The sequence below is a fragment of the Triturus cristatus genome, chromosome 10 (genome assembly GCF_964204655.1).
Source record: "Triturus cristatus chromosome 10, aTriCri1.1, whole genome shotgun sequence".
Classification (NCBI taxonomy): domain Eukaryota; kingdom Metazoa; phylum Chordata; class Amphibia; order Caudata; family Salamandridae; genus Triturus; species Triturus cristatus.
In genome coordinates, this window is record NC_140593.1 from 335,581,023 (window position 1) to 335,595,366 (window position 14,344).

The following is a 14,344-nucleotide window of genomic DNA, read 5'->3' on the forward strand; positions in this document are numbered from 1 at the left end:
CTTTTCTGGTCAGACAATCTAGCGGTGGTGCAGGCCATCAACTCCCAGTCTGCCAGCTGCCCCCTGGTCCTGTGCCTACTGCGAAAGCTTGTCAGGGCCTGCCTATTCAACAACGTAGAGTGCAGGGCCAGGCACATTCAAGGGATTTCTAATGTTGCCGCTGACTCTTTGTCTCGATTTCAGTGGCACCGGTTCCGGGAGGCCTGGCCGAGCGCACGTCAAGAGGGGACTCCTTTCCCGCCACACTTGTGGCGGCTGCTGAAGTGGGACCACGGATGAGGGAACTGGGAGAACGGTCCTTAGCCCCCAGAACTGCGAAGCGCTACGGGAGCTGTGTCACTCTTTTCTGTGCAATTACAGGGGGCTGGGAGGAGGATCAGGTGGCCCTGGAGCTTAGAGTCCAACAATTCCTTCTGTGGGCCAGAGAGGAGGGCAAAACGCATTCCTGGATAGCGGGTCACCTCGCTGCCATCAGCCACCACGCCAAACTGAGGGGACAGTCCGATCCCACCAAGGCTTTTGTCATCAAAGCAGCCTTGCGAGGGTGGGCCAAGATGTTTCCGCGCTCCCCTGATCCCAGGTCCCCCATCAGTTTCTCACTACTTCAAGGGATGCTGGATTGTATGGGCAGGGTCACTCACTCAGGGTACGAAGCTACACTGTTCTCGGCCTGTTTTTCCCTAGCTTTCTTTGGTGCCTTCAGGATCGGGGAACTAGTGGCTCGCTCTAAATCTGATTCCTCGGGGGTGGCCTTGAACGTAAAAGACGTAGGACTGGAGCTGGGTTGCCTGAAAATTGTCATGAGACAGTCCAAAACTGACCAGCTAGGGCGAGGGAGGTTAATTGTGCTACACAGCCTGGGGGATGAGAGGTATTGCCCGGTAGCATGGGTCAGAACTTACCTGCCGCTCCGCCTGCGGGGGGCGGGTTACCTGCTGGTGCATCCGGATGGCCTCCCGGTCACTAGATTCCAAGTGGACCACATCCTAAAGGCCTGCCTACGGCTGTCTGGCCATTAGGTTAGGAACAAAAAATTCAGCAGCCATTCGTTCCGCATAGGGGCGGCCACCACAGCGTACTTGGCAGGTCTGCCCTCAGAAGGTATCATGAAGGTGGGGCGCTGGGAATCGCATTGCTTCAAGCGATACATTCGGCCCTAAGCGTGGCCGCGGGGCCCCGGGGACAGCTTGGTGACTACTTGTAAGGGTACCTAGAGTCTGTCAGGCATCCCCCCCCTTACTTTTGCTCATGTTTGACGTAGATTTTGCTTGTAGATGTGCTGTTTTCTCCGTTTTAAATAAACATATATTCAAAACTATTTTCTCTCTTTATTAGGAATGAAGGTTTGGGTAATTGGTCACTCGATTATTGGGCAGATGCGAGAGAGTGGCAGAATGGCTTTGTCGCTACAGACATCACGTGGTTGGGATTCCCGGGCTTGCGATGGTGTGCACTGTTACGGAAAGTGAAGCAGAGACTCCGGGGAGGGTGGCTCCCACCCAACCTCTTGATGGTTCACCTGGGGGGAAATGATTTAACATCACTAGGAAGGAGAGCTTTGCTCCAAGCCATGAGGGACACTTTTTGCCAGTTGAGCGTGTTGCTGGGGCCGTGCGAGCTGTGGTGGTCTGAGATGACACCACGCGCCATTTGGCAAGGAGCCCGCACAGGAGACGCCGTCGAGGTGTCAAGAAGAAAAGTTAACAGTGCTATGCGCAAGTTCACTGAGCAAAGAGGCTTTGGCTTCATCAGGCATGGCCTTTTACACGCCAAATCAACGGGGTGTCTGGAGGGTGAGGGGATTCACCTCTCCACTTTAGGCATGGATTTATTTTTACTGGATCTTGGGGAAGCATTGGCAGCTGCGGGTTGCAAATAGTAGTGGTACCTTGGTGGGGGGGCCCTGGTAGTGACGGTGGCCACTCCCAAGGCTATGGAGGAGTTACAGGGCGATCCAGGGTCTGCACATACCAAGGGGTATAGCATGTAGCAGCACCGCGTGGTGCTAAGCCAGGATACCCAGGAATGTTTAGCGTGTCCCCTGGAAGACCGACGGCGCCCCGCTATCCGACAGGCGGTTGTGGGTCTGAGCAACCGGGGGCTGCCATGTATGCTCCGCCCACCCATCACGGGGGGCGTGTGAAGCAAGTGGACTGGTGGTCCACGGATGGGAGGGGGGGACCCTCCCAATATTTGGTATACACCAGTTGGCGTTGCCATGGTGACTCTAGGCTTATCAGACGGGCAGGCGGCATAGGGGCTGGCCTGCCCTGGGATCGCCCGTAAGATAACCCACCATGTTGGCATATTGCTTATGCTAATAAACCTGCAGCAATATTTCTCCACTTACATTCAGTGTCGTGTGTTTTATTTATGTACTTATGCGTTTTGTGATAACTGTTGCCGATATTGGCACTATGTAAGGCTGCCCGGGGGGGGGGTTGCGCAGCGGCCCGCCCCTTGGAGGGCGGCCGCCTTAGTGCCACAGGAAGGCACAGGGGTGGGAGGTCGAGTCCCTGGGATAGACCAAGGGAGACCCCAGCAGATAGCTGCTTCCGGCGGGGAGGAGTCAGGGGGTACATATTCTGTCTCCGCCCCCTCCTCGCCCTCTTGTCCGCTCGTTCACCTTGCCCGCCCCTCCGCTTACCCGGCGTCCGGAGGGACAAAGGGGGGGCCAGGTTTTCTAACAATTTTCACTTTGTGTTGCAGGAGGAGTTACAGGGCGATCCAGGGTCTGCACATACCAAGGGGTATAGCATGCAGCAGCACCGCGTGGTGCTAAGCCAGGATACCCAGGGATGTTTAGCGTGTCCCCTGGAAGACCGACGGCGCCCCGCTATCCAACAGGCGGTTGTGGGTCTGAGCAACCGGGGGCTGCCATGTATGCTCCGCCCACCCATCACGGGGGGGCGTGTGAAGCAAGTGGACTGGTGGTCCACGGATGGGAGGGGGGGACCCTCCCAACATTTGGTATACACCAGTTGGCGTTGCCATGGTGACTCTAGGCTTATCAGACGAGCAGGCGGCATAGGGGCTGGCCTGCCCTGGGATCGCCCGTAAGATAACCCACCATGTTTGCATATTGCTTATGCTAATAAACCTGCAGCAATATTTCTCCACTTACATTCAGTGTCGTGTGTTTTATTTATGTACTTATGCGTTTTGTGATAACTGTTGCCGATATTGGCACTATGGGACCTCCCTACTGCCAAGGAGAGTACCGAGACTCATGTAACAGTAGGCACATTTGCTGCTTGTGCTGGTGACCTGTCTCTGACAGCCAAGGCACGTCTGTAGCCGTGACTCAGGAGCTGAGCCCCCGCTGAACTATTCAGTGTGGGCTCATTTGCATAACGTCTGGGTGTTCTCCATCATGCTGTGTTGCAAACACAGGAATTGAGGCAGCCTGCTGACAGCGCAATTAAGAAAGAAAGGAAGGTAATGAGGGTAAAATGGCTTTAATCGTACCTGATTCTTTTGTGTGAGTGTCTGCTTATGTTTGCCTGTGCGTGTTTTTGTGTGAGAAAAAAGCGAGAGAAAGAGGGAGAGAATCGAGACACTCTTGGGAGGTATATTAAAGGAAATGTGTGGAATGCTTTCTCTGTGTACGTCTGCTTGTTTACTTTCTTTCAGTGTGTATGCACACTCGAGAATATATAGTATTGTGCCAAGTAACAGCCAATCACAGTATGGAAGCTGCAAATATAAAACAAGGGAATGTTAAAACATCACCGCGTTTGGCTTTCGTTTTGTGTAACAAGTTAACTTGTTTTGCTTATAGAAACGCATTGCTCAGGTGTTTTAGTATGCGCTGCAAATAGTATTGAGGTCAATAAGTATCAGCATGCCTTGCTCTTAGCCCCACCCCTAACCCCGCCCACTCGCCCTATTTAAATAAGTACCTGCACTATTTGTTTCCCACTTAAAGCACTGGGTAGACTCTATTGAATCAACATTTAAAACCTGTTCTTTAGATTAATGCGTGCAAGAATACATAAAACTTTCTCTATAAACCAAATTAGTGGAAACAACAGAGATACATTAAATTTATGTCTACTAAAGTAAATTACCCTTTTGAATGACTGTTGCAACTCATTAGATATTTGTAAGTTAAGGTCACTCAAAGAAACGGTGCAGATATCCTAAAAGTCAGGCAGCTCTGCAGGGATATCTGAAGTGCCACTGCGCCTAGATCATAAAACAAGCATTTGCAATGCAATAGCTCTTGCATTTACGCGAGTTTGAGCTATTGGCATTGTAAATGACAATGCCTTTTATTTAAGTTTTTGTTTTTAAAACATACATAAAAGGCATTTTCATTTACAATGCCAATAGCTTAAACTCTCGTCAATGCGAGACCTATTGCATTGCAAATGCTTGTTTAATTTATGGAACCGATATAGCCTCCAGAGTGCATTTTTTCACTCTAGAAAAACTGACCGCGTCTGGGCTAATTTTCAAAACCTCTGCACAGGCTAGGGGCAAAAATAAACAATTTTTAATAGCAAAAAACATCAATAAAATACACATAGATGATCAAAAGAATGACCATGGCCTATGTGAAACAAGCATTTGCAATGCAATAGGTCTCGCATTAGGAAAGTTTGAGCTTTTTGTATTGTAAATTGACAAATTTTGTATTTATGTGTTGGTATTGAAAATATTGAAATCACTAGCTTTCTCATGTACAATGTCAATAGTTTTAACTGTTGCAAATGTGACACCTATAGCATTTGTAATGCAATATGTGTTGTATTTACGTGACTTAGATGTATTGATATTACAAATAACAATGGCTTTTAATTTTTGCAAATAATTAATACTTAAATAAAAGTTAATGTAAATTATAATGGCAATCGTTTAAACTTTTGTTAATAAATCTTGTGAAGATTATGTTTAGTGTATTTAATTGCGCCTAAAATCCAAGAACAGAAGTTAAATATTATCATTTTTTTGTGCCATTTGTAATAAAGCCTAAATATTGAGAGAACATATTAGAGCCAGTTGTTGTTGAATGGTGTACAGATTGATACTGTGGTGGCGGTGAGTGATGTTGTGGTGGTGTCGAGTGATGCTGTGGCATTAATTGATGCTGTGGTAGTGCATAGTGATGTAGTGGTGCCCTTAAATGATGCTGTGGTGGTGCTAAGTGATGCTGTGGTGATGCGATAGATAGATAGATAGAGTGCAATAGTCCAATAGATAGATAGATAGATAGATAGATAGATAGATAGATAGATAGATAGATAGATAGATAGATAGATAGATAGATAGATAGATAGATAGATAGATAGATAGATAGATAGATAAGATAGATAGATAGATAAGATAGATAAGATAGATAAGATAGATAAGATAGATAAGATAGATAGATAGATAGATAGATAGATAGATAGATAGATAGATAGATAGATAGATAGATAGATAGATAGATAGATAGATAGATAGATAGATAGAGTGAGGGCGATAGATATATAGAGTGTAATTATGTAGAATATAATTATGTGGCACTGAGTGGTTTTGTGTGGAGTGTATGTTGATTTTAGTGGCGTGTAATTATGTGGCATTGAGTGTTATTTTGAGCGTATCTTGCATTGTTTGCATTGTAATTAATTGGCACTGAGTGTTATTTGGAGTGCATGTGGCATTTAGTGTAGTGTAATTATGTGGTGTGTAATTATGTGGCGCTGAGTGGTATTTGAAGTGTATGTGGCAGTGAGCCCTGTGTAATTATGTGGTGTGTAACTATGTGGCACTGATTGGTTTTTGGAGTGTCTGTTGTATTTAGTGCATTGTAGTTATGTGGCATGTAATTATGTGGCTCTGAGTGGCATTCGGAGTGTATGTTGCCTTGCCTTGTATTTCTATGGTTCCTTAAGCCCTTAGAGGCAATTCTTTTATTTTAACTAAAAGGATGGTAGTTAAATGGTGTTTACGGCAGGATGGTCGTTAATTGGTGGCTACGGAGAAGCTGTGTGCTGAAAGGCAAAGAGAACACGGGCATGAAACTGAAAGCGAGGATGAAAATGGAATGAGTGTGGCAGGATGGTCGTTAAATGGTGGCTACGGAGAAGCTGTGTGCTGAAAGGCAAAGAGAACACGGGCATGAAAGTGAAAGCGAGGATGAAAATGGAATGAGTGTGGCAGGATGTTAGTTAAATGGTGGTTACGGGGAAGCTGAGTGCTGAAAGGCAAAGAGAACACGGGCCAAAGCTGGAAGAAAACACGAGATGCGAGAGGCATGTGTGTGTGGCAAACACTGGTGGGGCTCAGAGCATTCTGTTGCTGCCTTGATGCCTGTGTGTGTGAGCAGTGGGGCTGTGTGTGTGAAGTGCCTAAAGTTGCAAGAAAACATATGGTTATTTAAATCCTTAGACGCAGAATTAATGGAGCTAATGTTATCGACCTTAGAAGGATGAAAAGGGAATGAGCGCGGCATATGTTAACTTTGTAAGCGCAGAAAGCGTGCAGGGCAAACTTATTATTTTGGTTGTTTGAGACTCAGATCTGGGCAAAGCTGCAAGAAAACACAGAGGGGGGAGGGCGGGCTGCGTGCTGAAAGGCAAAGAGAACACGGGCATGAAAGTGAAAGCGATGGATGGCAATGCGTCCGTGAGACTAGCCCTGTGGTGGGGGAGGGACAGTTGTAAGAGGCGCCATGAGGAAACAATCTCTCGGCATGCTGTGGCGGGGGCGGGGGAGCGCATTCCATGCGGGGGAGCGGACCCTTTGAAGTATGATGCCGAGGCTGTGGCTACACGTGCACGCGCCAGTGGGCTGAAGCGCTTCCCCAAACGGATTGCATGGCGGCACGATGCACATGATTGTGCTCGTGCTCACCATGCAATCCACTTTTGGGAGCACTTTGAAATGCCCCTCTTACTAGAGTCTCGCATATCGATTGCGTAAACGCAATAGCTAGGCGAGACCTAAAAAACAGCATATTCTACTAGTTCAGCGCTCTAGCACACAACCAGATTCTAGGCAAATAATAAGTGCTGATTAGTGCGCTGGTAATAACCAATAAAAAAAACTGTAGTTATTAGCTGCTGCTTAACTGTTCATTTTTATGAAGCGGGAAGACTGACCACATAGCCCCATGGATTCTGTCTCCCAATGCAACGACTCTTGCATGGGTAATGAAAGCGCAAGAGCAGTATGTTTTTACCCCTCAAGTGGTATTACGTATGCAAAATAAAGACTCTCCTGTGCTGTAGTTAAATAAAGCAAAGACATTTTTTTTTTCTTGGGGCAGGAAAAGGAAGCGGTAGAAGAGAAGTGCATATGAGCTGCTGAAAAGCTGCTGTGAACCTGCCGCTCGCAGGGTTCCTCAGCTCCAGAAGCATTGGGGGCAGCTGCAGCAGCTCAGGGTGTGTGCTGAATGACTTGAGTAGAGAATGGACTCGGAAGAGGCTCTGAAGGCGCGGGAGAGATTAACACTCCCTGTGTCCTCCCAGTAACCAGTGCCAAGCGGAAACAAGAGTAAGTAAAACAAGTGAAATACAAATGGAGATTAAATCGCTGACATAGATTGCCTTAAGGTTTTTAACAATTACTCAATAATCGATCAGTAATTCTCCTTGTACTGTTAGGACATGAATCTAGGGCCCGACAGGCACCGTTGTAATGTTTTAATTACTACTGGATCTTAGACCGGGAGGGACCAGAACCACTTAAAGTCTTGAGGACTGTAATAAATTATACATATTCCTTAAATATGTTCAGCTTATAAAACTATTACCAAATTACAAAAATAGGAAATGTGTTGTGTGCTTAAAATCTCTCTTAATCCAACGTTTAACAAAAATAAGTCATAACACTTTGCCTTCCAGCCCGAACCTTCCCATGTTGCCACAGACCCGAAAACAAATACTCCTCAAAGTGCTGGACACTACTGACTATATGTCCTTCTAGCAGAATAGGTTCTCCTTAAATGCTGTTCAGTGGAGGGACACGTCACAAAATGCAGGTTATCATCAGAAAACGCAGGGGCAACATAAAGAGAATGCCGGAGGCACCTTAAAGGATGGAGAAGGGTGGCTGGCAAAGAAAGACAAGCGACAACACAACCTTAGGGAAGGGGCTTCCACAGAATGCCATGGGGCTTTTCACAGTAAAGGTACTGGATGATGCCATGTCTTCAAGTCCACCGTATTCAATACTACAGCTCAGAGCTGTGATCAGATTGGTTGCAGGTGCAAACTAGAGCCCCATGACTGATTGGAAGGAAGGGGGAGGGAGAGCAGAGAGAGTGGGGTGGCAGAGCAGGGTAGGGAGGCAGGAGAGTGAAATCAAAAACAGAAAGGAGAGAAGAAGGGAGGGGAGAGAGCAAGGAGGAGGGGGTGGGGGTGGGGGGCTGGGTGGGGAGGAGAGAGAGGCAACTGGGAGGTTACATATGTACATGTATATATATATATATATATACATATATATATATATATATATATATATATATATATATATATATGTAAACACTGCATCACCATATGCATCAACACTGCACTGGCAACGTGCTCAAACTTTTTACAGTGATGGCGTTAAACTTTTTTCACAAGCAAGTTAAGTAAACAAACGCACTTTCTTCAAACACCTTCCCCATCTCGGCACAAAGTCTCTTCATAGCTCCGTCCCCGGGGGATGATGGCGTGCGTGCATCAGCTTCAGGGCTGTGAGACATGGCAGCAGAAGTTTGTCCTGGGAATGTGCGCTAAGATTACCGGATGGCAGGCCTGGGCGAGCCCCGCATTAGTGGTGTGAAGACTTACAGTGTTTTTTTCGAGGGTGAAGCGGAATCGTGTTAAGAGCGTGCTCTGCTCGGGAAGGGAGACAGAAGAAAGGGGAAACTGTCGTCATTACGCTACCGCCCTGTCTCCTTTTTGGATGGCCCATCCGGACTGGATCCTTTGCTTCATGGCTTGTTTATATAACATGCCCCCTTTAGATAAGAAATTCCTTCACGACAGCCGGGAAGCTGACGACCCAGTCCGGATGGGCCGTCCATAAGGGAGACAGAGCGGTAACTAAGAAGCATACTTTTCAATGGGAAGCCAGCGTTCAGTATAAAGGCTGACGTGACCCAATGAAAATGATGGGCTGGGCTTCAAGTCCCCTTCTGAAATCTCCTTGATCTCAAGAGGTCTCGCAGAGCGAGCAGCGCGTTGCGCTGCAATGCTACGCGACACCTAAAAACGTTTTGAGCTGTATGATATATCCACTTAATTCGTGCAAATATTGTCAATTAAAGTGCCACTAAACAGACCATCTGGGCACAAAGGCGAGACAGCTATAACTTGTCTGACATTTGTACCCGAAGTATTTCCTCCAGGAGAAATGTCTATGTGATGACTACTGTCCAAGGATAAGATACATAAAATGTGCAATTTCATGAAAATTGCATGTTGGAATATTTCGTGATATTCCACTAGCCAAATGTTTGCGCCTGGACTAATTTGGCACTAGGGTTTCATGCAAAGCCACACCATGCTTCTTCAGTTGATCCAGCTTAGAAATACTAGCGAAAATACTAAGATATTACACTATCTTGCTCTCTGCCATATGTCATCATCCTGCTCTCTCTCCGCGCTGGCGCACAATTAGTGTGCAGAGCACCAAGCACACACATTTGCTCCATAGTGCAAAGGTGTCTGCATAAGTCTAGCATAGGTTTTGTACTGAGAGGATATCCTTCCAGTACATAATACTATCCCTAGACTAACTTGAAAACTTTTCCTACATTGGATGTGAACTATACAGTGCAGCACACATGTAAAACATGAAAAGTTAGGAGAAACAAACGCTTTTCTCCTTTTAAACATCTGTTTTGAAGTGGTGTTATTCTTTGGTGCAAAACCCTGTCTACTATTGTTATTCGATAGGGATTTGGCAAAAAACCATGGGTGGTTGCACTGGAACACCAATGTGCCGCCCATGGAACGCCCCCTTGACACAGAGTACTGCAAAGCAGTGATCGGCATTTCTTTGCATTAATTTCAGCTAACTTTCCAGCACAAAACAAGTTTTGCGCTGGAAAGTAAATAAAAAAACATTTTGTGCAGGTTTGCATGACTTTTGTGCCCCTGTCCCCTTATACCCCTTTTATTTCATTATCACTATATCGATGGTAGGTGACAGAAATCCATTTGGCGTTGCACTTGTGGTGTATGATATATTGTGAACTGTAAAGTTAATAGATACTGCTGTTAGCACCACTTTGAGCGGTGTAGTGCCACTCTTTGTCATGTGAGTACATGCTCAAACTCATAGTAAATCTGGGTCATAGTCTCTGAGTGAAGCATTTTCTTGCTTTTTCCTTCCAATGGTGGCTCTTGGTTGCATCATTTGCAGACTAACCGTGTGCCTTCACAGAAATAGATGCAATCATCTTTCTAATGCTCACTCAAGTGTCTAAGTGCGGTGGGGTAATGTGGCGAGAAGGTGGACAGGTGTGCTTCATTTATGCAGTTCTTTCCTCAGTTCAGCTCTCTTCACATTATCAAAATACATTGCTAACTTTGACAAATTAATTGTAAAGATTCACAATTGTCTTAATGTTCTACTTTACTTCTAGTAGAAAGGGTAGGCAGGTGTCTTCATAAGGCACCTATCTGGACCCTTGCTCGTTTTCACTTTCTGTCATCACTGTAACTCTTTACATTTTATTTTGCTAAATGATTCACCACTTACTAGATGAGACATTACATATCTTCAACTCTTATCAAACGAGCGGCTTACCATTAGCTGAAGGACTGACATCATTGGCAATGCAGACCCCAATCAATGCACATGTCCACTCTCAACACTCTCAGCCACTCTATGGTAATCATGTGGTGGCCAAAAGACTGCAATGCTTCGCACATGACTAAACCCAATATACTGATGACATTAGGGTGGATGCATAAGCAGCACATACATTTGGCCTCATTATGAAGAAGGCAGTTTGGGGGCATACACTAGCAACCAGATCATGCCCTTTCACCCTTCTTGTGGTTCTCTAGCTTCACTTAAGGATGGTGGAGCACCTTTGCTTATGAAGGCAGAAATACAGCCGGACAGGCCTCACAAACATTCCCTGTTGTGGGATCACCTACCACAGGACTGCTAGCTCAACAGCATCAGAAGGCCTGCACTATTTATGCAGGGCTTCCCACGCTGTTTTATCCTTACTGGGATTGTCAGATAGGACATGGACCTGGACAGGAAAAAACCAAAGATGTCCCCGATTTGCTAAGAGAAAGCTTCCACCTCGTCAGGGACACTGATGTATAACATGGTGGTTGTGTGGAGGCAGTATCACCACATTAAGTCAATCGCAATGCAAGTCCACAGGAGAAATAAATGATTCATGCTGCACAGCAGAAAGGGTGACTTAGTGAGTTAATTATTTACAACTAAAATATGGATTGATCTTCAGGTCACAAGTTCTAATCCTGGCAAGGCCCACTAAGGCTTCTATCTTTGTGAGGTCAGTAAACTTAAATTGGATAATAGTAAAACCTTTTAATTGCAGTATCAGGATATTGCAGAAGCGCACCTTGAATCACTATAAAACCTATTATTAATTATATCCCCTGACAGTAATCCACACCAGGAGTTTCAAGATGTGATCCAGGAGAATATCTGGCAGGAGAGAGAAGAGAAGATCAGACACTGTTTACTGGGGCATTTTCAGAGCATTCCAGAAATTCAGTCAGCTGTTCAAATACTGTTTTTAAAAATGGACCACAATGTGCATCTTACAGCACGGTTTCAAATAACTGATCCACAAAGCCACAGGGTTTGCTGCCAGTCCAAATACTGAATTTCCAATATCTCTGAATAGGTAAGCAGCATATTTCTTCACATCTCCCTTCCACTTAATCTCATTGTTCTGCTCTACAGATGCTCAAATATTATCAACACTTAAAGGCAGGATGGAAAAATGAAAAAGATAGCTCAGTTCCCAATATCAGGTAGAAGACAGCAGAGCAATAGCTCAGCTTATAGAAAGTTGACAAACATATGATGGCAAAGACATATATTATAATGTTACTTATTTTGAACTATCAGATGAAAGAAATGATGATTATCAAATCCAAAGCCTGTGAGATAGACAGGCATCTTGCAATTTAGAACCTCATGAAATATATTAAAAAGGACGATGTACCCCATTAAATTGTGAAGAAGCGTGCGATATTAGCCTGCCATCGACCTAGACACCCAGAGCAGCAGGTACCAATGACTGGAAAGCACTATGAAGGGATTAGGCGGATTGGACTTCATACAGTCGCATTCATGAGCCTGGGATGCTGATATTGCAGTGTAACCCGATTGAACTGAGGTCATCATGGTGTACTACCAAGTTTTCCAGCATAGGCTCGTGAGGACTTGACTCATGCCAGGTTTTCAGGATATCTACTGACTTTCCAAACTTTTCCCTTAAAGTTTGATTCTATGTAAATGTATCCCTTACATGTGGATAGTCTGCATGTCTAGAATTGCTCTGGTTCTCATGGGCCTATGCATACAGTGATGTTCTTTAGAACTGGCTCTTGGTTTATTGGTCAGGAAAGGACCACTGTGCAGCAGCAGCCTCAGTGCTCTGGGAACAGACCCAATTTTGAAGGAATTATTATTGGAAGACATTAGTCCTGGTATGTGAAATGTTAAGGGATCTCCAACAGAGAGCAGGTGTATGGCAAAGCATCTCATCAGGGTCATGGTAGGCTCTGTGCCTTGATTTGCATAAAATGCTCCTAGAGTTCGGGGCTCCTTACCTTCTGTCTCCCAGCGCCTAGTGAACAGCAAGCTAGGGCACTATTCCAATCACCCATCCCCTAGATTTGATCCTTTGTAAATTTAGTTTTTAACGGCTTCCCGGCTTAGCCAGAACTAAATATTTGATTAACTGCGCACCTCTTTGGCCTGCCTGCCTGGCATCATGGCGCAAGATTGGTGCTCTGCAAATATCAATATAAAACATCCCACCTCGTCAAATATCCTAAAAACCAGTAAGCTAAGCAGGGAAGAGTCAAATGGCTTTTCGGGCATCATGTTATCATTCATTTTCACAAATACTTCTATCAAACAACACAGGTTACCAGTGTGTGTTACTGTGGTACTAAAAAGCTCCACAATACTGTGGGAGTGAGGCAGCAGTTCACCCACTTAATACCACCAAATGTCCTGGCTATACCAGCTGCACAACATTGGAATTTTTAGAGCCAGCTTCGCCTAATGTGACCAGATGGCTACCATGGACTGCGGCCTTTCGGTGAACTGAATACTCAAATCGAGATTGGCTTTAAAGGGGAGGTAATGCATAGTGCAATGTATCTATGTGCACATATGTGATGAGACACCATCTGATTGTGCAGTTTAACCCTTCTTTGTTCAACCAATAGGAGTTACTGGCAAACAGATCATGTTGTGTATTCCGACTGAGCATCAAGAAGCTTAAATGTTACAACAATTTACATATAGATATAACATGACATCTGAGTCTACAGCATCAGCATCTTCCCAACAATAAGCACTGTACCAGTGGTGTGAAAAATCCACCAAACCTGAATTGCTGAGGGATCTGTGGTGAGACAAACCTATGCGACTGCTGTCATGAGTGTGAAGGAGGCTTGCTTCATACTATCTAGGATTGTGCTGGTTTTGTGAGTAAGTTTGTTTTTCTGTGTGTGTGAAGAAGAAGGTGCATTGATGCTGCAATTACTGCTGTCTTTGTGGTACCTGTATTTTATGTGTGAGGGACAGTTGCAATGCTGCTGCAGCTCCTGTTGAGTCTGTGTTGAATGTGAAAGACGTCTGGCCTGCAGCATTCCATGCTTTCCAAAGAGAGGAGGAAAGGAGGAAGGAAGGAAGGAAGGAAGGAAGGAGGGAGGGGGAGGGGAGGGGAGAAGGAGGAAGGGGAGAAAGAGGGGGAGGGTGGAGAGGAGGAAAGGAGGGGAGGAAAAGGGAGGGAGGATGGAGGAGGGAGGGAGGAGGAGGATAGAGGAGGAGGAAGGAGGGGAGGAGGAGGAGGAGGTGGTGGTGGTGGTGGTGGTGATAGTGTGCGTGTGTGTTAAGGTGACCAACACTGTTGTCTGTGCTGAGCCTAGGCTGCACGTGTGATAATACCCTGCCACTGCATGATGTAATTGGCTGTGTGTGGGAAGACATGTGGACCTATAACAGACCTGCTCTATTCTCCCCTTGCCCATGCAGTGTCCCCATTCTGGGTGTAAGGGGATCTAATACTACTTCTGCCTGTAAGGCACACCTTATGGGCTGAAAATAAGCTTGCAATGCTCTACGTGTGTTGTCGCTTGTACACCAGATACACCGGCAGTGAAACGTGTGTGTGTGTCTGAGTGCGTGT

At 45.6% G+C, this 14,344-nt stretch overlaps 1 protein-coding gene across 1 annotated transcript in view; it reads right to left on the minus strand.

Moving 5' to 3' along the window:
- The window catches only part of CNTNAP2 (contactin associated protein 2), a 2,761,105-nt gene that overhangs the window by 675,360 nt on the left and 2,071,401 nt on the right, over window positions 1–14,344 (minus strand). The gene's annotated exons all lie outside the window — the stretch shown is intronic.